Source organism: Meriones unguiculatus, chromosome 1 (assembly GCF_030254825.1).
Source record: "Meriones unguiculatus strain TT.TT164.6M chromosome 1, Bangor_MerUng_6.1, whole genome shotgun sequence".
NCBI lineage: Eukaryota > Metazoa > Chordata > Mammalia > Rodentia > Muridae > Meriones > Meriones unguiculatus.
Genome location: NC_083349.1, coordinates 86,825,339 through 86,852,556, shown reverse-complemented (window position 1 = coordinate 86,852,556; position 27,218 = coordinate 86,825,339).

The window sequence follows — 27,218 nt, the reverse complement described above, 5'->3', positions numbered from 1 at the left end:
GATATTGACATAAAAACAGACAGGTTGGGGGATCCATGATGGCAGTGCTGGCAGTACTGTTTCTGACCAGCAGCACAGCAGGGAACGCACAGTGACCAACAAATGGAACTCTGGGCCCTAAAAAACCAGCGATTGTGTTTCTCAGGTGAGAGGAAACCCCATGGCATCAGAATCAGTCGGGTTCAGGTCACCCAGCTAAACCTCAGAAGAGTTCCTGGGTCCCAGCTGGTACTCAATTGCCAGCTCAGAGCCACACACTTGTGTCCTCTGATCATCGTCTAGACTGAAATGCGGGCCCCACAACACCAAAGACTGGGATTTCTAGTCGAGAGAAAAACCCCATGGTGAAGGAAGCAATCAGAACTGACCTCAGGTCACCCAGACAATCTCTGGAAAAAAACCAGAGTCCTGCAGGCTCGCAGCTACCAGCCCAGAGCAGGATGCTCAGCCACCAACCCAGAAACCTGCTTGCAAGCCCAACTCATCACCCCAGACTGAATTGTGGGACCCAAGGCAACAGAGATTGTATTTCTCTGTGTGGAGGAAACCCCACAGGGTGGGAAACATCAGGTTTGACCTCAGGGCACTCAGCCAACTCACATACCTCCCAAAAAAGGTCTCTGAAAAAGTCCCTGGATTCCTTCAGTCATCAGAGGCCCAGTCACCAGTGAGGCAGAGCAAAGAGCTTGTGCCTGCATGTTCTACTCACTATCTCAGACAAAACTGTGGACCCCAAAACATCACAGCTTGGGTCTCCCTGTTGGAAGGAAACCCCACAGTGGGGAAACATCAAGTCTGACCTCAGGACACCCAGCTCAGGAAAAGTTTCTGGGTTCCCACAGACTCCAGGCTATAGCCTCCTGCTGCACACATGAGTGTTGTGATCACCTGCCACTGATTACCAATCTGGGGCACAGATCTCCAGAAGCCTAAGAACCACTGGATCAGGCCCCAGATAATGTTACCAGTTATCTCAAGTTAAACTGATGAAACCACAGGCCTCTCTGGTTATTCAAGAGGGCTGTGCCCAGCAAATACAGTGTAAGAGCAGCAGCAGCAGTTCACTAAATTAAATTCAGAACAAGAAACCCAGTGGGAGAGCAGCTGTCTCTAGGACTTTTCATGGTGAGAGGAGAGCTTTCCTGACTACCAAGGACCACAGTTACATCACAGGTCCAAACGCCTGAGGTGAACTGTGGCAATTCTAGAGAATCACTAGCATTCAGTTGACCATACCCAAAAACCTGAGAAGGACTCCTTTAGAACACGGCCAAGGGGATTCTTCCCACTCCAGGACTTCAGCAGGCACCAGAAATTAACAGCCAACACCTGAGACAGCCAGATGGGTAGAGGCCAGCGTAAAAGCAAAACCAACATGGCATCTCCAGAACCCAGTTATCCAGAGGCAAATAGCACTGGACACCCTAAGAGAAGTGAAATTCAAGAAGATGACTTTACATCTATGCTTCTGAAGAAGATAATGGAGGAAACAAATAAAATGGGCAAAAAAATAGAGGAAGACAAAGTCAAACAGATTAAGGCCATCTGTAAATAAAGAGAAGAAGATAAAGTCAAAGAAATTATGGCCACCCATAAAGAAATAAAAAATATGCAGCCAAAGAGCTTGTGGCCTTTGGGGAGGAAATAATTAAGTCACTGAAAGAACTAAAAGAAACAGAGGAATGTTCAAATAAACAGGCAAAGGAGTTGAAGGAAAAACAGGAAAATACAGTCAGACAGGTGAAGGAAATCAACAAAACAGTGCGCGATATGAAGGTACAATTGGAAAAATTAAAGAAAACGCAAATAGAGGAAATCATGGAGAGGGAGCACTTAGGGAAGAAAACAGGAACTACAGAGGTAAGCATAATCAACAGACAACAAGAGATGGAAAAAACAATCTCACGTGTGGAAGATACAATAGAAGAAATTGATGTATCTGTCAAAGAAAATGTTGATTCTAAAAAGTTCCTGACACAGACCATCTAAAAAATCCAAGACAACAGGAAAAGGCAAAATTTAAGAATAATAGGAATAGAGGAAAAAGCAGATACCCATCTCCAAAGCCCAAAAAAGAAAAAATCAGAGAAGAAAATTTCCCCAGTTTAAAAGAGAGGCCTACAAGCATACAAGAGGCCTACAGAACACCTAATAAATTAGATCAGAAAAGAAAATCCTCCCCCCACATAATAATCAAAACAGTAAGTATACAGAACAAAGAAAAAATACTAAAAGCTGCAAGGGAAAAAGACCAAGTTATATATAAGGGCAAACACATTAAACCTGAATACTCAGTAGAGACTGTGAAAGCCAGATGGGCCTGGACAGATATTATGCAGGCCCTAAGAGAACACGAATGTCAGCCTAGACTACTATACCCAGCAAAACTCACAGTCACCATGGATGGAGAAAACAAGATATTCAACAACAAAAACAAATTTCAATGATACCTACACAAAAATTCACAAATAAGAAGTTACTAGAAGGAAAAACATAACCCAAGAAAACTAACTACTTTGGAGAAAACACAAGAAGGAAATAACCTCACTACAGCAAAACTAAAAGTAGCCAAGCACACAAACACATTAGGACAACCAACATCAAAATCAAAGGATCTAACAGCCACTGGTAATTAATCTCTCTCAATATCAATGGATTCAACTCTCCAATAAAAGGCACAGACTAATGGAATGGATGCATAAACAAGACCCAACAGTCGGTTGCATACAAGAAACACACCTAGTCACAAAGAGAGACTGAGAATAAAGGGCTAGAAGAGGGTTTTCCAACCAAGTGGACCCAAGAAGCAAGCAGGAGTAGCCATTCTAATATGTAATAAAATAGACTTTTAACCAAAACTAAATAAAAGATATGGGGAAGGTCATTTCATACTCATCAAAGGAAAATTCCTACAACAAGACATCACAATTCTCAACATCTATGCCACAAATACAAGAGCATCCACATTTGTAAAAGAAACATTAATAAAATTAAACTACACATAGATCCTGACATATTAATAGTGGGGGACTTTAACATCTTACTCTCAACAAAGGACAGGTCAACAAAACATAACTTAAACAAAGAAACAATGACTCTAGCAAAGGTCATGAATCAAATGGTCCTAACAGACATCTACAGAACCTTTCACTCAAACACAAATGAATCTACCTTCTCTCAGCACCTCAAAGAACCTTCTCCAAAATAGACAATATAGTTGGTCACAAAGCAAGCCTCCACAGATACAAGAAGATTGAAATAATCCCTAGTATCATATCTGACCACCATGGACTAAAGCTGGACCTCAACAACAACAGAAATAGCAAAAAGCCTACACACATTTGGAAACTGAACAACTCACTACTCAATGACAGCTGGGTCAGAGAAGAAATAAAGAAAGAAATTGTAGTCTTTCTAGAATTCAATGACAATGAAGGCACAACATACTCAAACTTACGAGAAACTTTCACATCACAAAGTGCCTTCAAGAAGAAATTCGAAATATATCTTTTAAGCAATTTAATTGCTCATCTAAAAGCCCAAGGGGGAAAAAAAAACAATCAGACACATCAAAGAGGAGTAGATGGCAGGAAATAATCGGATGAAATCAATAAATTAGAAACAAATAAAACTATTCAAAGAATCAATGAAACCAAGAGCTGGTTCTTTGAGAAAATCAAAAAGACTGACAAACCCTTAGCCAAACTAACTAAAAGGCAGAGAGACACTGTCCAAATCCACAAAATCAGAAATGAAAAGCGGGACATAATGACAGACACTGAGGAAATCCAAGCAATCAGTAGGTCTTATTTCAAAAGCTGCTAAACCACTAAATTTGAAAACCTAAATGAAATGGACAATTTTCTTGATCAATTCCACTTACCAAAGCTGAATCATGATCAGGTAAATCAATTAAATAATCCTATGTCTCCTAAGAAAATAGAAGCTGTCATCAAAAGTCTCCCATCCAAAAAAGCCCAGGACCAGATGGTTTCAGCATGGAATTCTACCAGTCCTTCAAAGAACAGCTAACACCAATTCTCTTCAAACTATTGCACAACATAGAAACAGAAGGAACATTATCAAACTAATTTTATGAAGCCATAGTCACCTTGGTACCTAACCCACACAAAGATCCAACAAAGAAATAGAATTTCAGGTCACTCTCCCTCATGAACATTTATGCAAAAATACTCAACAAAATACTTGCAATCTGAATGCAAAAATACATCAAAGATATCATCCACTATGACTAAGTAGGCTTCATCCCAGTTATGCAGGGGTGGCTCAATATATGGAAATCCATTAATGTAATCCACCATGTAAGCAAACTGAAATAAAAAAAAAAAACAGACATGAAACTTTGGGCAGATGGCAGAGAATCTTACGAAAGAAGGGGGATATAGAAATACCTGGAGGAAATAGAAGCCCCATAAGGAGAGCAACAGAACCAAAAAATCTGGACACAGGGGTGTTTTCTGAGACTGATATTTCAACCAAGGACCATTCATGGAGATAATCTAGAACCCCTGCACAGATGTAGCTCATGGCAGTTCAGTGTCCACATGGGTTCCTTAGCAATGGAAACATGGACTATCTCTGACATGAACTGATTGGCCTGCCCTTCGATCACCACCCCCTCAGGTGGGGTGCAGCTTTACCAGGCCACAGAGGAAGACAATGCTGCCACTCCTGATGAGACCTGATAGGCCTGGATCAGATTAGGAAGACCTCCTCTATCAGTGGACTAGGGGAGGGGCATGTGCGGAGAAAAGGGAGAGAGGGATTAGAGAGCAAGAGGGAGGAAGCTACAGGTAGGATACAAAGTGAATAAACTGTAATTAATAAAAATAACAAGTAAATAAATAAATAAAAATAAGAAAAGGAAAGAAAAAGATGCTAGCCTACTATAGAGGGTCCTCTGAAAGGATTCACCTAACAGGATCAAATCAGATGCTGAGACACAGGGCCAAACTTTGGGCAGAACATGGTCACTCTTATGTAGGAAGAGAGGGGTGAGGATAGAGAGACAACAGCCCCACAAAGAGACCAACAATACTAAAAGTTCTGAGCCTGGGTGGTCTTGCAGAGAATAATGCACGAATGGAGGACTATGCATGGAGAGGACCTAGACCCCTTGCTCAGATGTGCAAGTTGGCAGCTCAGTCTCCATGTGGATCTCAGAGTGAGGAGAGCAGCTGCCTCTATCATGAACTCATTGACTGCTCTTGATCACTTGCCCCTGATGCTGCAGCCTTGCCAGGCCAAGGAGGAAGAGGCAGTCCTGAAGAGAGTTAACAAACTATGGGCAGATGGAAGTAGTGGACACCCTCCTTCAGTGGACTAGTGGAAGGGAATGTGGGGAAGAGGATGGGAGGGTGGAACTGGGAGGTGTTAACAGAGGGGGCTTTAATTGGAATATATAATGAATGAATTGTGAAGAAAAAAAAATTTAAGATGGTCCAAATAAGAAAAGCCTTTGGGATGACCAGCTTAGCTACCACCCAGACCCAAATCCAGGGCTTTGAATTTGCCAACACCAAAATATATATCTTCTGTGAAAAGTTTGGATGTGTGAAAGGGCCAGTCTTGATGTTCAAAAGCTATGGGAACTCCATGACACAGGGCAACATCAAGCAGAGTCCCAGTGAGGATCCAATGTTGACAGTGTCACAGAAGCCAGAGGTCTTGAACCAGATGCATGACTCATTGCAATAAACATTTACAAGTGAAGATGTATAGACTGAGGGTTATGCTTTGGGACACACTGTGACATATTACAGCTTCTATAATGAGATGTTCTCTATGCTTTGTTCTCTCTCTCTCTCTGTGTTTGTGTGTGTTTTATTCTAGGGGGAGTTTGCAAGGTTGAAGAGTAGGTAAGAGGGTTTGCGGAGGTGTTTGGGACTGGGGCTCATTATGTGAAATTCCCAAATAATCAATAAAAATTTTAAAAGAATCATTTAAAAAATGAATTTATGGGAGAAACAAAAGGAGAAATCACATGTGATAAAATGAGATGCTCCCAGGATCAATAAGTCCATGGTTGAAAACACTTACTGCTCTTGATTAGAACCTGATTCAAGTCCCAAGATCCAGAAATTGAATCACAATATTCTGGAAGTCCAGTTCCATAGGTCCTGATACTTGCTTTTTAGTTTTGCAAGCATCAGGCAGGCTTAATGAACATAAATATAGGATATATATAGGTATGTAGGCAAACATTCATACAAATAAAATAAATTCATCCAAAAATTAAAAATTAATTCCCCAAAATGAAATGACAAACACTCAAGTCAAATAATGTGAATTTGTTTATCTGAAAATAAACCAATTTATATCTACTGTCTAGGTAATATACTTTGTATAGTTTCATATCCAAATGGCCATCCATATAATTACTAACACAACAAATATTAATGTAGAGAGTCCTTTCACAACACAGGTCACACCTTGACTATTACTGGAACTATCTTTGAGCAGAGATTTGATTAAATAATACATTATTCATGCTAGATATTGCTTAGTTCTTTGGGAGATATGAAAGGTTTATGGAAACTAGTTTTATTATTAAGCTTTACAATGCATATTTCCTACATATATAAACCTGTATATATCAGAAGCTATATTTAGAAACAAAAATTTATTAAAAATTAATAATTCATTAAATCCCAAGGTCAGCCTATTATTTTACAAGTCAACATGAATGTAAAAATTGTCAAATTTCACAGATGATTTAGATAGAAAAAATGAGCATTTTTTTGTGAAATTCCAGAGGTTATTTGAATAAAAATATTTACTTCTGATGTGTTCAGTTTATGTCTATGCAAGAATGAAGGATGATCCACTATGTAGTGAATTAAATCTCTTTCTTCATTATAATTATTATATTTTTAATGATCAAGTAGCCTTGAGATTCTCAAGTTCTGGGATTGGAACAGACCTTGTTTATGGATAGATGCTGCATAATGTTCTTTGTCCACAGCACTGTGTTTTTCTGGTCTCTTAGGCTATCTTCAAGCCAAAATTCTTAACTCACCCAAAAACTGTTACAGGCTGAAAAGAGAATTTAGCAAGCAGAAAAGTGCATTATGAAAAGGCTCTACCAAGGACCATGCATGGAGATAATCTAGAAGTTCTTACAGATGTAGCCCATGGCAGCTCAGTGCCCAAGTTGGTTCACTAATTTTCGGAACAGGGACTGTCTCTGACATAAACTCAGTGGACTGCTCTTTGATCACCTCCCCCTAAGAGAGGTGCAGCCTTCCAGACCACATAGGAAGACAGTGCAGCCACTCCTGATGGGACCTGATAGACTAGGATCAGATGGAAGGGGAGGAGGACCTCCATTATCAGTGGATTGGGGGAGGGGCATGGGTGGAGGAGAGAGGGAAGGAGGGTGGGATTGGGAAGGGACAAGGGAGGGGGCTACAGTTGGGATACAAAGTAAATATACTTTAATTAATAAAACAAACAAAATTTGAAAAAGGCAATGATTCATAGAAACATTTGTTGTTTAATCATAGCTCCAGTAGAATGTACTTATGCAAAATTTTACAGTAAAACCATTTGAGAACTTCAAATGCACAGAATATGTATATATAAATGATGCAGAAGTGCCTGAATTAAAGGTAGTAGAAACAAAGTGTGAATCATCACTACTATTGCAAGAAATAAAATTGTATATTGAGTATTCATTAAGAAGATTATGACTAAGGATGCTTCTTATGCATGGAACACTTGCCTTGCATGCATGAGATCCTCTGTTTGGGTCCCAACACCACAAAAAGATGCCTTCAGAGTTACCAATATGTCTTCATAAGAAGTTTTCCATTGCCAAGAAATCCTTATTGTCTTCTAATTCTACTGTTTCAGATACCATATCTAACTGAGCTTATTTCTCCATGTGCAGTTGCTGAGAGATTCTTTGCTAACTTCAAACAAATCAGTGTAACTTGAACATATTTCTGATTCTGATACTAAATAACATTGCAAGTTCCAGATCAGGAGACTTTTATATTGGAAGAAATCAGAGAGACAGATTATTCTGAAAGCTCAATACTGAAAGCATATGGTGTCTCTATAACTTCTAAGGAGAATGTTCTTTCAATTTCTTTTCTTTTATTTATTTTTCTTCACATATTCATCCTGAAAACAATCTTCCCTCCCTCCTCTCCTCCCAGACCCTACTTACCTCCTTTCACCCCCAGATCCACTCCTCCTCCTTTTTCTTCAGAAAAGGTTAGGCCTTCCAGGAATATCAAACAAACTTAACATATCGAGTTACAATAAAACTAAGCATGTCCTCTGATATTAAGGTTGAATGAAGTAACCCAGCAGGAGGAAGAGGGCCACAAAAGTAAGCAAAAGAATCAAAGATAACCCCTACTTTCACTCTTAGGAGTCTGGGAAGAACACCAAGCTATACAACCATAACATATATGTAGAGGAGCTACGTCTGACTTATATAGGCTCCCTGATACTCAGTTCAAACTCTGTGAGCCCCTGTTAGTCCTGTGGGCTCTTTTCTTGTGATGTCCTTGACGCCTGTGGCTCCTACAATCCTTCCTCCCCATCTTTCTCAGGATTTCTGAGCTCTGCTTAATCTTTGGCTGTGGAACCCTTCCTTTGCTCCTATCAGTTGCTGGATGAAGCCCCTGTGATGACAATTATGCTAAGCTCTGTTCTACAAGTATAGCAGAGTATCCTTAGGAATAATTTGATTGCTTTTTTGTTGTTGTTGTTTGTTTGTTTGTTTTAAACTGGTCAAGAATGATTTTATCATAGGTCTCTGAGCTATCCAAACTCTCGGAACTGTATATAGTATCAGACATGGACTCAACAGCAAATTCACCACCTCTCAAAGTAGCACTGACAATGAAGCTAAAAGGGAAGAAAAGTTCTTCCCTGTAGAAAATCAGTATCGTTCTTCATACATGCACATTCACTGTTCAGGAAATTAATAATAATAACAGACTCATTTCTTGGTTTTCAAAAATTTAATATTTTTTCCTTGATTCCTCAGTTATCTACAGTAAAACTTCAGTTTCTTGGTAAAAGACCTTTGAGAACATTCAATGTTATCATGACAGTGACTTCATCAACATGAAATCATTCCCTTGATACGTCTAATTCCGAATTCACTAATACCTTGAGTGTCTGAAACTTGAGTGCCACAGTATTATTGTTACTTTTAGATGTTTGTTTCAGCTAAGATGACTACTTGGCAGCTTCACAAAAATTTCACTTTCTCCATAAATGAAGGAACTTTGATGAATATGAATCCATGTGAGCTAGGATCCAGAGGCCTCATGTTCTCTCTCATATGAAGTTCTAGTACTAAATCTTCAGATATGAGTATACAACATAGAGTAAACACAAAAGCAAGAATATAGAAAAGGACTGTGTGCCGGGACTTGAGAGGGGAATAGCATGAGACAGTCATATAAAGTGGAAAATGGAAAAGCGCTGAGGGACTCCGACTAGGGAGATAGCATGGACTTCAAGATGAAAGAAGATTGAAATTGAAACAAATAATACACCTAAGGAGATGATTGTTTTGTTTTTCTCCTTCAGTTTGTTTATATGGTGAATTACATTGATGGTTTTCCATATACTGAACCATCCCTGTGTGCCTGGGATGAAGCCTACTTGGTCATGCTGAATGATAACTTTTATATATTCTTGGATTCGTTTTGCAAGTATTTTATTGAGTATTTTTGCATTAATGTTCATAGGAGAGATAGGTCTGAAGTTCTCTTTTTTTGTTGGGTCTTTGTGAGGTTTAGGTCTCAGGGTGACTGTAGCTTCATAGAGTAAGTTTGATACCATTCCTTCTGTTTCTATTTTGTAGAATAGTTTTAAGAGAATTGGAGTTAGTTCTTCTTTGAAGGTCTGGTAGAATTCTGCACTGAAACCATCTGGCCCTGGGCCTTTATTTTGGAAGGGAGACTTTTGATGACTGCTTCTATTTCCTTGTGGGATACAGGACTGTTTAATCTATTTTTTAAATTCTTTATTAATTACACATTGTTCACTTTGTATCTCCCCTGTGGTTCTCACACTTCTCCAATCCCAATCCCTCCTTTCCTCCACCCTTTGCATGCATTCCCCTACCCAAGTCCACTGATAGGGGAGGTCTTCTTTTCCTTTCTTCCAATCCTAGTCAATTAGGTCTCTTCAGGAGTGGCTGCATTGTCTTCTTCTGTGGCCTGGTAATGCTGCTTCCCCCTCACAGGAAGGTAATTAAACAGCAGGCCAATTAGTTCATGTTAGAGGCAGTCCCTGTTCCTATTACAATGGAACCCACTTGAATACTGAACTGCCATGGGCTACATCTGTGCAGGGGTCTTAGGTTATCTCCATGCATAGTCCTTGGTTGGAATATCAGTCTCAGGAAAGACTCCTGTGCTCAGATTTTTTGGTTCTGTTGCTCTCCTTGTGGAGTTCCTGTCCTCTCCAGATCTTACTGTTTCCCACTTCTTTCCTAAGATTTCCTGCCTGCACTCTGTCCAAAGGTTGACCAAAAGTCCAAGCATCTACATTGATAGTCTGCAGGGCAGAGCTTTTCAGAGGTCCTCTGTGTCAGGCTCCTGACTTGTTCCCTCTTTTCTCCTTCTTCTGATGCCTATCCTCCTTACCTTTCTCGATAGAAATTGAGCATTTTAGCAAGAGTCCTCCCTCTTGATTAGTTTCTTTAGGTGTACAGATTTTAGTAGGTTTATCCTATATTATATGTCTATATGAGTGAGTATATATGGTGTGTGTGTGTCTTTCTCCTTTTGGGATAGCTCACTCAGGATGATCTTTTCCAGATCATACCATTTACCTGCAAATTTCATGATTTCCTTGTTTTTCATTGCTGACTAATATTCCATTGTGTAGATGTACCACAATTTCTGTATCTATTCCTCCACTCAGGGGCATCTGGGCTGTTTCCAGCTTCTGGCTATTACAAATAAGGCTGCTACAAACATGCTTGAGCAAATGTCCTTATTGTGTACTTGAGCCTCTTTTGGATATATGCCTAGAAGTGGTATATCTGGATCTTGATGAAGCACTATTCCTAGTTGTCTGAGGAAGTGCCAGATTGCTTTCCAGAGTGGTTGTACAAGTTTACATTTCCACCAGCAGTGGAGGAGGGTTTCCCTTTCTCCACATCCTCTTCAGCATGTGTTTTTTTTTAACAAACACAAACAAAAACAAACAAAAAAAAAAACATGATCATCTCATTAGATGCTGAAAAAGCATTTGACAAAATCCAACAACCATTTATCTTTAAAATCTTGGAGAGTTCAGGGATACAAGGCACATACCTAAACATAGTAAAGGCAATATGCAGCAAGGTTATAGCCAACAGAAAACTAAACAGAGAGTAATGGAAATCAATCCCTCAGTAATCAGGGTCAAGACAAGGCTGCCCACTCTCTCTGTACCTCTTCAACATAGTACTTGAAGACCTAACTTGAGCAATAAGACAAGTAAAGGAGATCAAGAGGATACATATGGGAAAGGAAGAAGTCAAAGTAGCACTATTTGCAGATGATATGAGAGTATATGTGAGTGACTCCAAAAATTCAACCAGAGAAGTCCTTCAGCTGATAAACCTTCAGCAAAGAAAAAAAAATTAACTCAAAAAATCAGTAGCATGAAATGGTGGGACTTGGAAAGGATCATCCTGAGTGAGCTCTCCTAGAAGTAGAAAGACACACACGGTATATACTCACTCATATAGACTTACAAGATAAACCTAAAATCTGTACATCTAAAGAAACTAATCAAGAGAGAGGACTCTGACTAAAACCCTCAATCCCCATCCTGAAAGGCATAGAGGATGGACATCAGAAGAAGAAGAAAGCAGGAAACAACCTAGGAACCGCAAAGGGCCTCTGAAAGGCTCTGCCCTACAGACTATCGAAGCAGGTGCTGAGACTTTATGGCCAGTTGTTGGGCAGAGTGCATGGAACCTTATGTAAGAAGTAGGAAATAGTAGGTTATGGAGAAGACAGGAACCCCACAAGAAGATCAAAAGAACCAGAAGATTTGAACATGGGGTCTTCCCAGAGACTCATACTCCAACCAAGTACCAGGCATGGAGATAACCTAGAACCCCTACGCAGATGTAATCCATGGCAGTTTAGTGTCTAAGTGAGTTACATAGTAATGGGAAGAGGGACTGCCTCTGACACAATCTGATAGGCCTGCTCTTTGATCACCTTCCCCTGAGGGGAGAGAAGTCTTACCAGACCACAGAAGATGATAATGCAGCCACTCCGGATGTGATCTGATAGACTAAGATCAGAAGGAAGGAGAGGAGGACTTCCCCTATCAGTGGACTTGGGGAGGGGCATGCATGAAGAAGGGGGAGGGAGGGTGGGAGTGGGAGGTGAGGAGGGAGGAGCTTATGGAGGGATGCAAAGTGAATAAAGTGTAAAAAAAATTAAAAAAAGTTAAAAAAAATTAGTAGCCCTCCTGTATATGAAAGATAAAAGGCCAGAGAAAGAAATTAGGGAAACTACACCTTTCATAAAAGCCACTAATGACATAATGTACCTTGAGGTAACTCTCACCAAGCAAGTAAAAGACCTGTTTGAGAAAAACTTCAAGTCTCTGAAGAAAGAAATTGAAGACGATATCAGAAGATGGAAAAATCTCCCTTGTTCATGTATTGGTAGGATTAACAGTGAAATGGCCCTCATGCTGTAAGCAATATACAGACTCAATCTCAGGAAAGACCCCTGTGCTAAGATATTTTGGTTTTGTTGCTCTCCTTGTGGCATTCCTGTCCTCTCCAGATCTTACTGTTTCCCACTTCTTTCCTAAGATTCACTGCACTCTGCCCAAAGGTGAGACGCATGCCATAAGTCTCAGCATGTGCACTGATAGTCTGCAGGGCAGAGCTTTTTGATCACCTAAGACCCCTGCACAGATGTAGCCCATGGCAGTTCAGTATCCAAGTGGGATCCATTGTAATAGGAACAGGGACTGTCTCTGACATGAACTGATTGGCCTGCTCTTTAATTACCTCCCTGTGAGGGGGAAGCAGCATTACCAGGCCAAAAAAGAAGACAATACAGCCACTCCTGATGAGACCTCATTGACTAGGATCAGAAGAAAGGAAAAGAAGACCTTCCCTATCAGTGGACTTGGGGAGGGGCATGCATGCAGAGGGTGGAGGAAGGGAAGGATTGGGATGGAGGAGGGAGGGAACCACAGAGAGGATAGAAAGGGAATAAAGTGTAATTGATAAAGAAAAAATATACGGATTCAATGAAATTTCTATCAAAATAACAACACAATTCTTTATAGACTTTGAAAGAACAATTCTCAAATTCATATGAAAAAACAAAAACCCAGAACTGCTAAAATAATCCTGTAAAACGACAGATCATTTGGTGGTATCTTGATCCCAGTACTACAGAGCAATAGTAATAAAAACTGCATGGTACTGACAAATAAACAGAATGATGGATCAATGGAATCAAATAGAAGACCCAGAAATAACCCCACACACCAATGGATACTTGATATTTGACAAAGATGCCAAAATGATACAATGGAAAAAAGACAGCATCTTCATCAAATGGTACTGATCTAACTGGATGTCTATATGTAAAAACATACAAATAGATTCATACTTATCACCCTGCACAAAAGTAAAGGCCAAGTGGATCAAAAACCTCAACCAGATGCACTAAATCTGTTAAAAGAAAAAGTGGGGAAAAGCCTTGAACTCCTTGGCACAGGAGTCAACTTTCTGAAAAACAAAACAAAACACACACAAAACAAAAGAAAACAAAACAACCCCCCCCAAAAAAAACACCAACAACACAGGCTCTGGGATCAACAACCAATAAATGAGACCTCCTGAAACTGAAAACCTTCTGTAAAGTAACGGACTGTCATCAGAACAAATAGATGACCTACAGATTGATAAAGGATCTTCACCAACCCTATCTGACAGAGGGATAATATCCAGAGTATATAATGAACTCAAGAAGTTAAACAGCAACAAATCAAGTAATCCAATGAAAAAAATGGGATACAGAGCTAAACAGAGAATTCTCAATAGAGGAATATTGAATAGCAGAGAAGCACTTAAAGAAATGCTAACCTTCGTTAGCCATCAGGGAAATGCAAATCAAAAGGACCCTGAGATTTCACCTTACACCCACCAGAATGACTAAGATCAAAGACTCAAGTAACAATACATGCTGGAGAGGATGTGGAGAAAGGGGAAGCCTCTTCCATTTCTGGTGGAAATGTAAACTTGTTAATTTCACCAATCCATGAGCATCATAAATCTTTCCATGTTGTCATATCTCATATCCAAGCAAGTCTCTCACTTGCTTGGTTAAAGTTATACTAAGATGTTTTCTATTATTTGTGACTATTGTGAAGGGTTTTGTTCCCATAATTTCTATCTCAGCTCATTTGTTGTTCATGTAATCAAGGCCAATTGATTCTTTTGAGGGTGTTTTGTATCCAGGCACTTCGCTGAAGGTGTTTATCAACTGTGGGTGTTCTCTGGTAGAATTTTGAATGTCTCTATATATACTATGGTATCTGTTGTGAATAGTAATTTTTTGAATTCTTTCTTTCCCATTTGTATAATTTTGATCTTTTATAGTTATCTTATTACTCTAGCTAGAACTTCAAGTACTTTATTGAATAGACATGAGAGAGTAGGTAATCTTATCTTTTCCCCAATTTAAGTTTTAAGTTTGCTTTAAGTTTTCTCTATTTAATTTGATGTTGGTTATTGGCTTGCTATATATTGCCTTTAGTATTTTTAGGTATGTGCCTTGTATCCTGATCTCCCAAGACTATTAACATAAAAGATAGTTGGATTTTGTCAAAACATTTTTCTGTATCTAATGAGATGATCATGAGATTTTTTTTTTTCAGTTTGTTTATATGGTGGATTACATTGATGGATTTATTTTATTTTAAATTTTTTTTGTATGTTGAACCATCCCTGCATCCTTCCTGGGATAAAACTTACTTGGTCAAAGAGGATGATGTTTTGATATGTTCTTGGATTCTGTTTAGAAGTATTTTATTGACTTTTTTTTTTTTTTTTTTGTCAATGTATATAAGGGAGACTGGTCTAAAATTATCTTTGTTGAGTCTTTTTGTTGTTTAGGTATCATAGTGACTGTGATTTCACATAATGAAAGAATGAGTTTGGCAATGTTCTTTTTGTTTATTTTTGTTTGATGATTTGAAACCATCTGGCCCTCGTCTTTTTTTTTTATTACTTATTATTTTTTTTTTTACTTGAGAGGCTGTTCCTATTTCTTTAGTGTTATATATCTATTAAATTGCTTATTTGACCTTGATTTAATGTAGGCAAGTGGTATCTAATATGAATAATGTCCATTTAGTTTCACTTTTCCAATTTTCTGGAATATAGATTTTTGAAGTTAGACCTAATTATACTTTGGATTTCCTCAGTGTCTGTTTTTATGTCCCCATTTTAATTTCTGATTTTGTTAATGTGGATACTGTCTCTGTCTTTAGTTAGTTTGGGTAAGGGTTTGTCTTGCTTATTAATTTTTCTCAAAGAACCAGCTCTTGGTTTTATTGATTCTTTGTATTGTTCTCATTGTTTCTAATTTATTTATTTCAGCCCTGGTTTTGATTATCTCTTGCAGTCTACTCTTTTTTGTTATATCTGCTTCTTTTTGTTTTAGAGCTTTCAGGTGTGATTTTAAATTGTTTTTGTGTTTAAATTGGTTTTGTCATTGAATATCTTGTTTTCTTCATCTATGTTGATTGAGAGTTTTGCTGGGTATAGTATTCTAGATCTGTCTTTGTAAGTTACTCTCCCTTTTCCCCCTTGTACCCTTTAATATTCTTTATTTTATGTTCTGTATATATAGTGTTTTGATTATAATGTAGCACAAGGATTTTCTGCTTTCGTCCAATCAATTGGTGTTCTGTTTGCTACTTATATATTTATAGGCATCTCTTTCATAATGTTAGGGATTTTTTTCTTTTCTTTTTTTAATATTTTCTTCACCTTGGATCTATAACTCTACAACTTCTTCTATTCTTATTATTCTTAGGTTAGGTCTTCTCATTATATCTCAGATTTTCTGGATGTTTTGTGTCAGGAATTTTTTTGGATTTAACATGTTTTTGGTTGATGTATCAGTTTGTTCAATCGTTTCTTTTACACCTGAGATTTTCTCTTATATCTCTTGTATTCTGTTGGTAATATTTACATCTGTTATTCCTGTTCTCTCCCCTAGGTTTTCAATCTCCAGAATTCCCTAAGTTTGTTTTCATTTTTTATTGCTTCTACTTCATTATCAGGTCTTGAATAGTTTTCTTTATTTCCTTCATCCATTTAATTATGTTTTTCTGTATTTCTTTAAGAAAATTATTCATTTCCTTTTTAAAGACTTCTAATTGTTTTCATTTTTGTGGATTTATTTAAAAGGTTTATTCATTTTCTCTTTAAAGGCTTCTATCATCTTTATAAGCCTGAATTTAAGGTAATTTTCTTGTGGCTTGGTTTTGTTAGAATATCCAGGCCTTTTTGTTGTAGCATACCTGTACACCCTCGATTTTTGTTGTTAGTCTTCTTAAGCTGGCCTTTAGTTATTCGATTTTCCCAGATAATCCAAGTGTGGCAGGTATCTATCAGGAAGGAGGGCCTAACCTGGATGTTCCTGGTGCAACGGGTCTTCAGTGTGTAGCCTTGGTCTGGATATTCCTGGCAGAGCAGGCTTGGTGTGGTAGCCTGATGATGGAGCTGGTTGTTTCTTGAGTCTGGCAGGTCTTCTCAGGTCTATCTCCAGTAGGCTGGAGAGCCTCATAGGCCCTCATCTCTGCTGAGTATGGCTCAAGTGGACCCAGTGGGGGTGTGTGTGGCAGTACACACTGGTTGGGGTACTTAACCTACATGTTCCTGGAGCCAAGCAGGCTGGATGTATGCATGACCTTGTAGACCTCCTCAGCAATGTGGGCTGTGGGCTGGGAGGACAGCATACTGCTCATCTCTGCTGGCTGTGGCCCAGGTGGACCTGGCAGAGAGAGAACTGCTGGCACGGGGTGAGGTTGATGTTCCTGAAACTGTACAGGGAAGATGGTGAAGCATATTCCATGAATTTTTTCATGTTATATAAATAGTTTTGTACAATGAAATAGTCACTCCTTTTCCTACTACCTTTATCTTAGGCTCATGATTAATTTACCTATTTTTACAATAATCATATTACATTGCTCTTTACTAGCTACCTGTATTGAAGCATATGAAATTATTATTTTGATGGTTAAAAGATATTACATGCATAAATATATGTAGCTCATTTTCTTTAGCCAATCTTCTGACAGTAAATATTTAGAGTGTATGGTCTTTTAACTACAGTAAATAATACTACCATGAGCATGGAAATACAAATATCCCTTCAAGGTCATGTTTTCTTCTTTGTTTGGCAAACCTTAAGAGTTTACGAGCCAGAGGGGATAGAGGATGCCACGGAAACAAATACCTCTGAATCAACATAATCAATGCACATATAACCTCAGAGAGACTGAGGCAGCAAGCACAGGGTCTGCATGGGTCTACACTAGTTGAGATTCTAGACATGAAATGAGAAGTGGACACATGTCTTCATCCATAATCCAAAAGCAATCTCCAATTAATAACCACTTACAAATGAAAATTCAGTTTTCTCCAAAATATCATCCCTGGGGAAATTAATTACATTTAAGAGTAGGCTGCATGCCCAGCCTACCTGGCAGACAGAAAATGAACTTAGTGGCATCTTTGGAGGTTTCTTTTCTCAGAATGCTATGTCAGGGCTCTTTTGTTTTAATTTATGGGATTTCTGATTTTGTGAACAGGTGGTCTGTGTTTCTTGTGCCTTCTCTTAGAGTCTTTTCCTTTTGTTTGTTTTTTTCAATTACAGTGTGTTAGTTTTTGTGTCTTATATTTTACTTACATCTTATTATTAACTTATAGAAGCCTTTTTGTTTTGTAAGGAGAGGCATAAATGGGGTAGCTTCAAATTGGAGGAGAACTAGAGAGGCTTGAAATGTGCTGAGGAAGGAAAAATCATAATCAGGATATATATGTCTTGGAAAAGAGTCCCAAAGAAGGGCAATTTGTCCTTCACTTGAGCAGTGTGTCCAAAACATAGTGTTAATGAGTAGCTGAACTTATACCAGAACTGTCTCAATATTCACCATAGGCTACCACCTTCCACAATAAACAGCTATGATTGGGGAGTTTTATTTAATTTATTTATTTATATATTTATTTTTGTATTACTTTTTCAGGCTCTGTGTTTATTCTTAGTATTGCTTCTCCATAATGTGTGCTTATTTACTATCTCTACAACATGAGTTACAGCAGCATTAGAATATAAAGATAGTACTCAGTATAAACACAAGTTATACAAGATTGATTGAATAAATGAAAACAAATGGAATAATTTGAAATAGCCATAATGATCTGGACATAAAATTTGCTTACTTATAATATTAACAAAATTATGTTTTACTAAGAATAAAGCAATAAAGTTATAATAATTAGATATGCAATTCATCTGAATCTGAAGGATAAATTTTGGGTTGAGCTGGCTTAGGAAATTAGAACAATGAAGACAAGACCAACTTCAGGTTGAAGTGTTCACATTAGAAGCTTGTACTTTTGAAAGGGTTGGCTGCTATGGTGCACATCTTCTGCAGACATTACTTTAATATCCAACTTCAACCCTCAACATATACCCCACAGGCACCCACCACAAAAAATCAGATATATAGAGTGAAACCAGACAAGAAAGCGTAAGTACCACCTATCAGCAATCATTTACTGTAGGTGCTCCCACCAATAGAGATTATTTTGATGTGTATGTTAGGTGAGAGAGGAAGATAATGGGTTATTGGTACAATTTTCATTTTTCCTTCCTGTCTGTAAAATGAAATTAAGAGATAATTATTTGAAAGGTGAAGCACTTTAGTTTTCTACAGTTTTGCCATTGTAATCCAGCTTGTGGCTCATACCCAAGCTTTGAATGATGTGACACAGAGCCCCTAGTAGCAACGAGGGTTACAACCCATGGGTCTTGGGTGTTAGGACCCACTACCCTTAAATTTTATGCACTCTCTTGAAGTATCCCAGTGACCAGTACCTGTATTTCCTCAGCTTGAGGACTTCCCAGCCTTCTACATTTCCTGTACTTCCATTATTCTTCATCATTTCCACCACTAGTCCCTTTCAGTCTCTCTCTGGAACTCCTCATCCACCTTCTCACTGCCAACAGTGTTGCAAATGTCACCTGTCGTCACTGCCTATTTTTAATTTCTTACCAGTTACCAGTTTAGCCTGTTCTATTAACAAGAAAAAGGTAAAATATTCAAAAGAAAAAGAAAATGCAATAGGTGCTTTTGTTTTTTGAACTGGACCTAATGTTGGAACACAGATGGGTTATACTGCCACAACAGAGATGTGCATAGTAATTTGCACTAATCACATCACAGCTAACAGTATCTTGACTCTTGGGCCTCCCAGAAAGAACTATTATAATCTCCACAAGACACTAATCACTAGCTTTCAGCCGGCTGTGCATGAACAGGGATTCTACCCCTGGTCTGAATGATAGTATCTAGGAAGTGAACAGAGCTGTCTCAAATTCAATATAACTTACATTATTAGTGTGATGTCTTCTAAGGCAAGAACAAATTATCTGATGTGGCTGAACCTGGAGCAAGCACCAATGAGAATGAGCTATGGTTTTGGTGGTGCTGGTCCTTGTAGCTGGAGATAGGTGTGCCTCAAAGTGGTAACAGTAAATTCCATAATTATTATTATTTTTTTAATTTTTCAATTTTATTTTACTATTGCTGTGAGGCAAAGAGAATAAACATGAGTGAAGACATAAAGGTCAGAGGACAACTTTCATTTGAGTTCTTGCCTTCCACCATGGATGTTGGAAGTCAAACTCATTAAGCTAGTGTAGCAAGTGCCTTTACCCACTTAAACTTAGAACTCTCACTAGCCTGGTAAAGTGAATTTAAAGCAACCCATTGCCTTAGTAGTAGGCTCTTGTTGCCAAAGGAATATTCTCCTAGCCACATAAGTATTTATTCATTTACTTTATATCCCAATCAGAACTTCTCCCACCTATCCTCCCACTTCCTCCCTCTCCTGTTCCCTTCCTCTATGCCCCCTTCTTTTCTCCCCAGAGAAGGGAAGACAGCCTATGGATATCAGCCCACTTTGGCATATCAAGTTGCAGTTGGACTAAGTGCATCATCTTCTACTGAAGTTAGACAAGGCCATCGAGTTAGGGAAAAATTATCCAAAGACAGGTATAATAGTCAAAGACAGCCCCTGATTCTGCTGTATCTCACGAGGATTAAGCTGTACATCTGTTGCTTATTTGTAGAAGATCTAGGTTCATCCCATGTGTGTTCTATGGTTGGAGGTTCAGTCTCTGTGAGTTCCTATGTGCCCAAGCTAGTTGATTCTGTGAGTTTTCTTGTGGTGTCCTTGACCTCTCTGGTTCGTTTAACCCTGGTTTCCCAAACTTTGCCTAATGTTTGGCTGTGGGTCTCTACAACTGCGCTCTTCAGTTGCTGGGTGAAGCCTTTCAGATGACAGTTATGCTAGCCTCCTGATTGCATGCAAGTATAACAGAATATTATTAATACTGTCAGGGGTGAGCTCTCTATCATAGCATATGACTCAAGATGAACCAGTGATTGGTGGGCCGTTCCCTCACTTTCTGCTCCTGCTTTATCCCTGACCTTCTTATAGGCTGAAGAAAAATGGGTTGATGGTTTCGTGGCTGGGTTGGTATACATATCCCTCCATTGGAAGTATGCCTGATTACAGAAGGTGACCTTTTTTATGTTCCATATCCCATAGTATTAGAAGTCTTCCTGAAATTTTCCATTGTGCTAGATTTCTGGCTTATTCCCAAGATATCCTGGATTGGGAAATTTTAAATTCAGGATATTGAATCTACAACCAATCCTGGCAAACACAGTCCAGTATAAAAACAGTACTAAGGGGAAAAAAAAATCCTGACTATCTTAATACCTCCTGCCCCACAGCACAGAGTTCTGAAAAAATGGTGTGTTTTCAAGGTTATCCTTCTACGATGCTAAAAAAAACCCCTGCAGTTTTGTATTATGTGATCCTTTGAATATGGTGTATTATAAAGAAAAAGTTAACATGCTTTTAAAAACATATAATGATATCTTTAAGGGAAAAAGAATGAAAAATGGGATATAGTATAGTTCTTGAAATGCTTACACAAAACATGATTAAACAAAATATAACCTCTAAAAAACTGCTTGTACACATTGATACTGTAGAATTATTTCAGGTCTGTCAGTAGTAGAATGAAACAATGATGCTTCTGGTAAAACATGACTGATGAGTGAGGCAAGCATCACTATATATTGTTCATGAATTAATTTTATGAATGCAAAATTTAGTAATAACTTTTATATAAAAGTATTATATAATATAGAAATTAAGTCATTCTATAAAGCTGTCTTCAGCAATTTGATTATCTACTGTGATTCTGTAGAACAATGATCAGTTTAATTTTAAAGTATTTTCTTGAAATATTTGATAGTTTTTTATTTAAAAGTATTTAAAATGGTAACAAAGCCAGGAGGCAGTGGTTCATGCCTTTAATTTAATTTCACTGGGGAGGAAGAAGTAGGCAGATATCTGTGAGTTTGAGACCATCCTGGTCAACAGAATGAGTTCCAGTACACCAAAGTCTACACAGAGAAACCCTGTCTCAAAAAGCCAAATAATACAAAAAGACCCTGAGATTTCACCTTATACCCATCAGAATGGTTGCCACACCCACTCCAGCATCTGGTGTAGCATGTCAATAGATAGCGCTACTCAGACTAAGAGATATGTGTCCTTCGGGATTATGCTCTCTGGAGGTCCCTGGCAGACCCCCCCCCCCCCCCCCGCGCGCCTGGCAAAGAGACGCATTCTGAGATTTCTATGCTTTTTCGGTTGCGGTTGTGGGGCTGGATTAATGAGTTTTTTGATCTTTCTTTATGACTCCTAAAACAGCACAATTACCTCTATAAAGAAATTTATCATTAGTAAATTATTAAAGGCTTTAATAAGAATAAAATGTAAAAAGAATAAATTTATGAAAAGTAATAAATCAGATTCAGTATCAATAGTCATTATAAGAATAGTAAAAAAATAACAGGCTCCTTTTTAGGAAAAAATAGCATGAGAAGTACAGCTGGCTTGAGCTTGCCCCCCTTATTGTCTTGTTCCTAGGGAAGATAGTAAGCAGGACATATGGGAGGATGGTTGACAAAGGTGTGTTTAGACTTTGGCAGGCATCTGACTTAGCTCCTGACTTTCCTCTTCATTGGTTAGCAATAATGAAACTGCATTTGAGGTTTCTTTCCCTTTGTCTGCTTTGATCAAAAAGTTTTTTGTTTTTTTTTTATTTTATTTTATTTTATTTTTTTTATCAGTTACATTTTATTAACTCTGTATCCCAGCCGTGTCCCGATCCCTCATTCCCTCCCAGTCCCACCCTCCCTCCCTCCCTCATCTCCCTCATCTCCACCGTGCCCCTTTCCAAGTCCACTGATGGGGGGGACCTCCTCCCCATTCATCTGATCCTGTTTTATCAGGTATCTTCAGGACTGGCTGCAAAGCCCTCCTCTGTGGCCTAACAGGACTGCTCCTCCCTTCGGGGGTGGGGAGACCAAAGAGCCAGTCATCGAGTTCCTGTTAGAAATAGTCCCTGTTCCCCTCACTTTGGGAAACCAATTGGTTACTGAGCTACCACAGGCTACATCTGAGTGGAGGTTCTAGGTTATATCCATACATGGTCCTTGGTTGAATGTCAGTCTCAGAAAAGACCCTGTGCCCAGATATATTTGGTCCTTGTGGAGCTCCTATCCTTTCCCCATCAGACTAACTCCCCTTCTTTCTTATGATTCCCTGTACTCTGCCAAAGGTTTGGTCATGAGTCTTTGCTTTGAAAACACTGCTAGTTAGAGTCTTTCAGATGCGCTCAGTAGACTCCTGTCATACGTTCAATGCACATCCCATCTGTCTTTCTAAATGAGGATTGATCATCTTACCCCATGTCCGCTCAATTGATTATCTTTTTTAGGTGTATAGATTTCATTGTGTTTATCATATCTTATAGGTCTATATAAGTGAGTATATCCCATGTTTGTCTTTCTCCTTCTGGGATATTTCACTCAGAATGATCTTTTCTAGATCCCACCATTTGCCTGCAAATTTCATGATTTCCTCCTTTTTGATTGCTGAGTAGTATTCCATTGTATAAAAATACCACAATTTCTGTACCCATTCCACCGTTGATGGACATCTGGGTTGTTTCCAGGTTCTGGCTATTACAAATAGAGCTGCTATAAACATGGTTGAGCAAGTGTCCTTTTTGTGTACTTGAACAAACTTTGGGTATATACCTAGCAGTGGTATAGCTGGGTCTGGAGGAAGCACTATTCCTATTTGTCTTAGAAAGCGCCAGATAGCTTTCCAGAGTGGTTGTATCAGTTTACATTCCCACCAGCAGTGGAGCAGGGTTCCCCTTTCTCCACAACCTCTCCAGCATGTGTTATCGCTTGAGTTTTTCATCTTGGCCATTCTGATGGGTGTAAGGTGATATCTCAGGGTCGTTTTGATTTGCATTTCCCTGATGGCTAATGAGGATGAGCATTTCTTTAAGTGTTTTTCTGCCATTCGATATTCCTCTGTCGAGAATTCTCTGTTTAGCTCTGTTCCCCATTTTTTAATTGGATTACTTGGATTGCTGCTTTTCAGCTTCTTTAGTTCTTTGTATATACTGGATATTAGTCCTCTGTCAGATAAAGGGTTAGTGAAGATTCTTTCCCAATCTGTAGGCAGTCGTTTTGTTTTGATGACAGTATCCTTTGCTTTACAGAAACTTTTCAGTTTCATGAGGTCCCATTTATTGATTGTTGCTCTTAGAGCCTGTGCTGTTGGTGTTCTGTTCAGGAAGTTGTCTCCTATGCCAATGAGTTCTAGGCTGTTCCCCACTTTTTTTTCCAATTGATTTAGGGTATCTGGTTTTATGTTGAGGTCCTTGATCCACTTTGACTTTAGTTTTGTGCAGGGTGATAAATATGGATCTATTTTCATTTTTCTGCATGTAGACATCCAGTTGGTCCAGCACCATTTGTTGAAGATGCTGTCTTTTTTCCATTGAATGGAATTGGCTTCTTTGTCGAATATCGAGTATTCATAGGTGTGTGGATTTATTTCTGGGTCTTCTATGCGGTTCCATTGATCCTCCTTTCTGTTTCTATGCCAGTACCATGCAGTTTTTATTACTGTTGCCCTGTAGTACAGCTTGAGATCAGGGATGGAGATACCTCCAGATGATCTGTTGTTGTACAGGATCGTTTTGGAGATTCTGGGTTTTTTGTTTCTCCATATGAAGCTGAGAATCTTTTTTTCAAGGTCTGTAAAGAATTGAGTTGGTATTTTGATGGGAATTGCATTGAATCTGTAGATTGCTTTTGGCAGTATGGCCATTTTCACAATGTTAATCCTACCAATCCATGAGCACGGGAGATCTTTCCATCTTCTGATATCTTCTTCAATTTCTTTTTTCAGAGACTTGACGTTTTTCTCAAACAGGTCTTTCACTTGCTTGGTTAGGGTCACACCAAGGTACTTTATGTTATTAGTGGCTATTGTGAAGGGTGTTGTTTCCCTAATTTCTTTCTCAGCCTTTTTGTCTTTGGTATATAGGAGGGCTTCTGATTTTTTTGAGTTGATTTTGTATCCTGCCACTTTGCTGAAGGTGTTTATCAGCTGAAGGAGTTCTCTGGTTGAATTTTTGGGGTCGCTCATGTATACTATCATATCATCTGCAAATAGTGACACTTTGACCTCTTCCTTTCCGATTTGTATCCCCTTGATCTCCTTTAGTTGTCTTATTGCTCTGGCTAGGACTTCAAGTACTATGTTGAAGAGATATGGGGACAATGGACAGCCTTGTCTTGTCCCTGATTTCAGTGGGATTGATTTAAGTTTCTCTCCATTGAGTTTGATGTTAGCTATAGGCTTGCTATATATTGCCTTTACTATGTTTAGGTATGTGCCTTGTATCCCTGATCTCTCCAAGACTTTAAACATGAATGGATGTTGGACTTTGTCAAATGCTTTTTCGGCGTCTAAGGAGATGATCATGTGGTTTTTCTCCTTCAGTTTGTTTATGTAGTGGATTACATTGATGGATTTCTGTATGTTGAACCACCCTTGCATGCCTGGGATGAAGCCTACTTGGTCATGGTGGATGATATCTTTGATGTGTTCTTGGATTCGGTTTGCAAGTATTTTATTGAGTATTTTAGCGTCAATGTTCATAAGAGAGATAGGCCTAAAGTTCTCTTTTTTTGTTGGGTCTTTGTGTGGTTTAGGTATTAAGGTGACTGTGGCTTCATAGAATGAGTTTGGTAGTGTTCCTTCTGTTTCTATTTTGTGGAATAGCTTGAGGAGAATTGGAGTTAGCACTTCTTTGAAGGTCTTGTAGAATTCTGCGCTGAAGCCATCTGGTCCAGGGCTTTTTTTGGAGGGGAGACTGTTAATGACTGCTTCGATTTCCTTGGGAGATATAGGGCTATTCAGTCTTTCTACCTGATCTTGACTTAGTTTTGGTAGATGGAATCTTTCAAGAAAATTATCCATTTCATTTAGATTCTCAAATTTTGTGGCATATAGGCTTTTGTAGTATGACCTAATAATTGTTTGGATTTCCTCAATGTCTGTGGTTATGTCCCCATTTTCATTTCTGATTTTGCTGATCTGGATAGTTTCTCTCTGCTTTTTAGTTAGTTTGGCTAAGGGTTTGTCTATCTTGTTGATTTTCTCAAAGAACCAGCTTTTTGTTACATTGATTCTTTGGATAGTTTTATTTGTTTCTAGTTGATTGATTTCAGCCCTTAGTTTGATTATTTCCAGCCGTCTGCTCCTTTTGGGTGTATCTGCTTCTTTTTGTTCTAGGGTTTTCAGTTGGGCCATTAAGTTGTTTGTATGTGATGTTACGAATTTCTTCTTGCAGGCACTTAGTGCTATAAATTTTCCTCTGAGCACTGCTTTCAGTGTGTCCCATAAATTTGGGTATGTTGTGCCTTCCTTTTCATTGAATTCTAGGAAGTCTTTAATTTCTTTCTTTATTTCTTCCTTAACCCAGCTGTCATTGAGTAGTAAGTTGTTTAGTTTCCATGTGCGTGTCGGCTTTTTGTTGTTTCTGTTGTTGTTGAGATCGAGCTTTAGTCCATGGTGGTCAGATAGTATACAAGGGATTATTTCAATCCTTTTGTATCTGTTGAGGCTTGCTTTGTGGCCCACTATATGGTCTATTTTGGAAAAGGTTCCATGGGGTGCTGAAAAGAAGGTGTACTCTTTTGAGTTTGGGTGAAATGATCTGTAGACGTCTATTAGGTCCATTTGATTTAGGGATTCTGTGAGTGCTTTTATTTCCCTATTTGGTGTCTGTCTAGTTGATCTGTCCCTTGGTGAGAGTGGAGTGTTGAAGTCTCCCACTATTAAGGTATTAGGATCAATGTATGATTTAAGCTTTAATAATGTTTCATTTACGAATGTCGGTGCTCTTGTATTTGGGGCATAGATATTCAAGATTGTGATGTCCTCTTGGTGGATTTTTCCTTTGATGAGAATATAGTGGCCCTCCTTATCTTTTTTCATTAACTTGGGTTGAAAGTCTATTTTATTAGATATTAGGATGGCTACTCCAGCTTGTTTTCTGGAACCGTTTGCTTGAAAAACAGTTTTCCAGCCCTTTACTCTGAGGTAGTGTTTGTCTTTGTTGCATAGGTGTGTTTCTTGGATGCAACAGAATGTTGGATCCTGTTTCCTTAACCATTCTGTTAGCCTGTGTCTTTTTATTGGTGAGTTGAGTCCATTGATATTGATAGATAATAGTGACCAATGCATGTTAGTTCCTTTTGTAATGGAGTCGATGATCTAACCTTGATTCATTGCTTGTTTTCTTTTCATTTTTGTTGGGATATTATCTGTATGCCCTGTTTTCTTGGGTGAATTTGTTTTCTTTGGATTGGAGTTTTCCTTCTAGTATCTTCTGTAGGGATGGTTTGCTGTGTAGATATTGTATAAATTTAGTTTTGTCATGGAATATTTTGTTTTCTCCATCTATGTTGATTGAAAGCTTTGCAGGGTA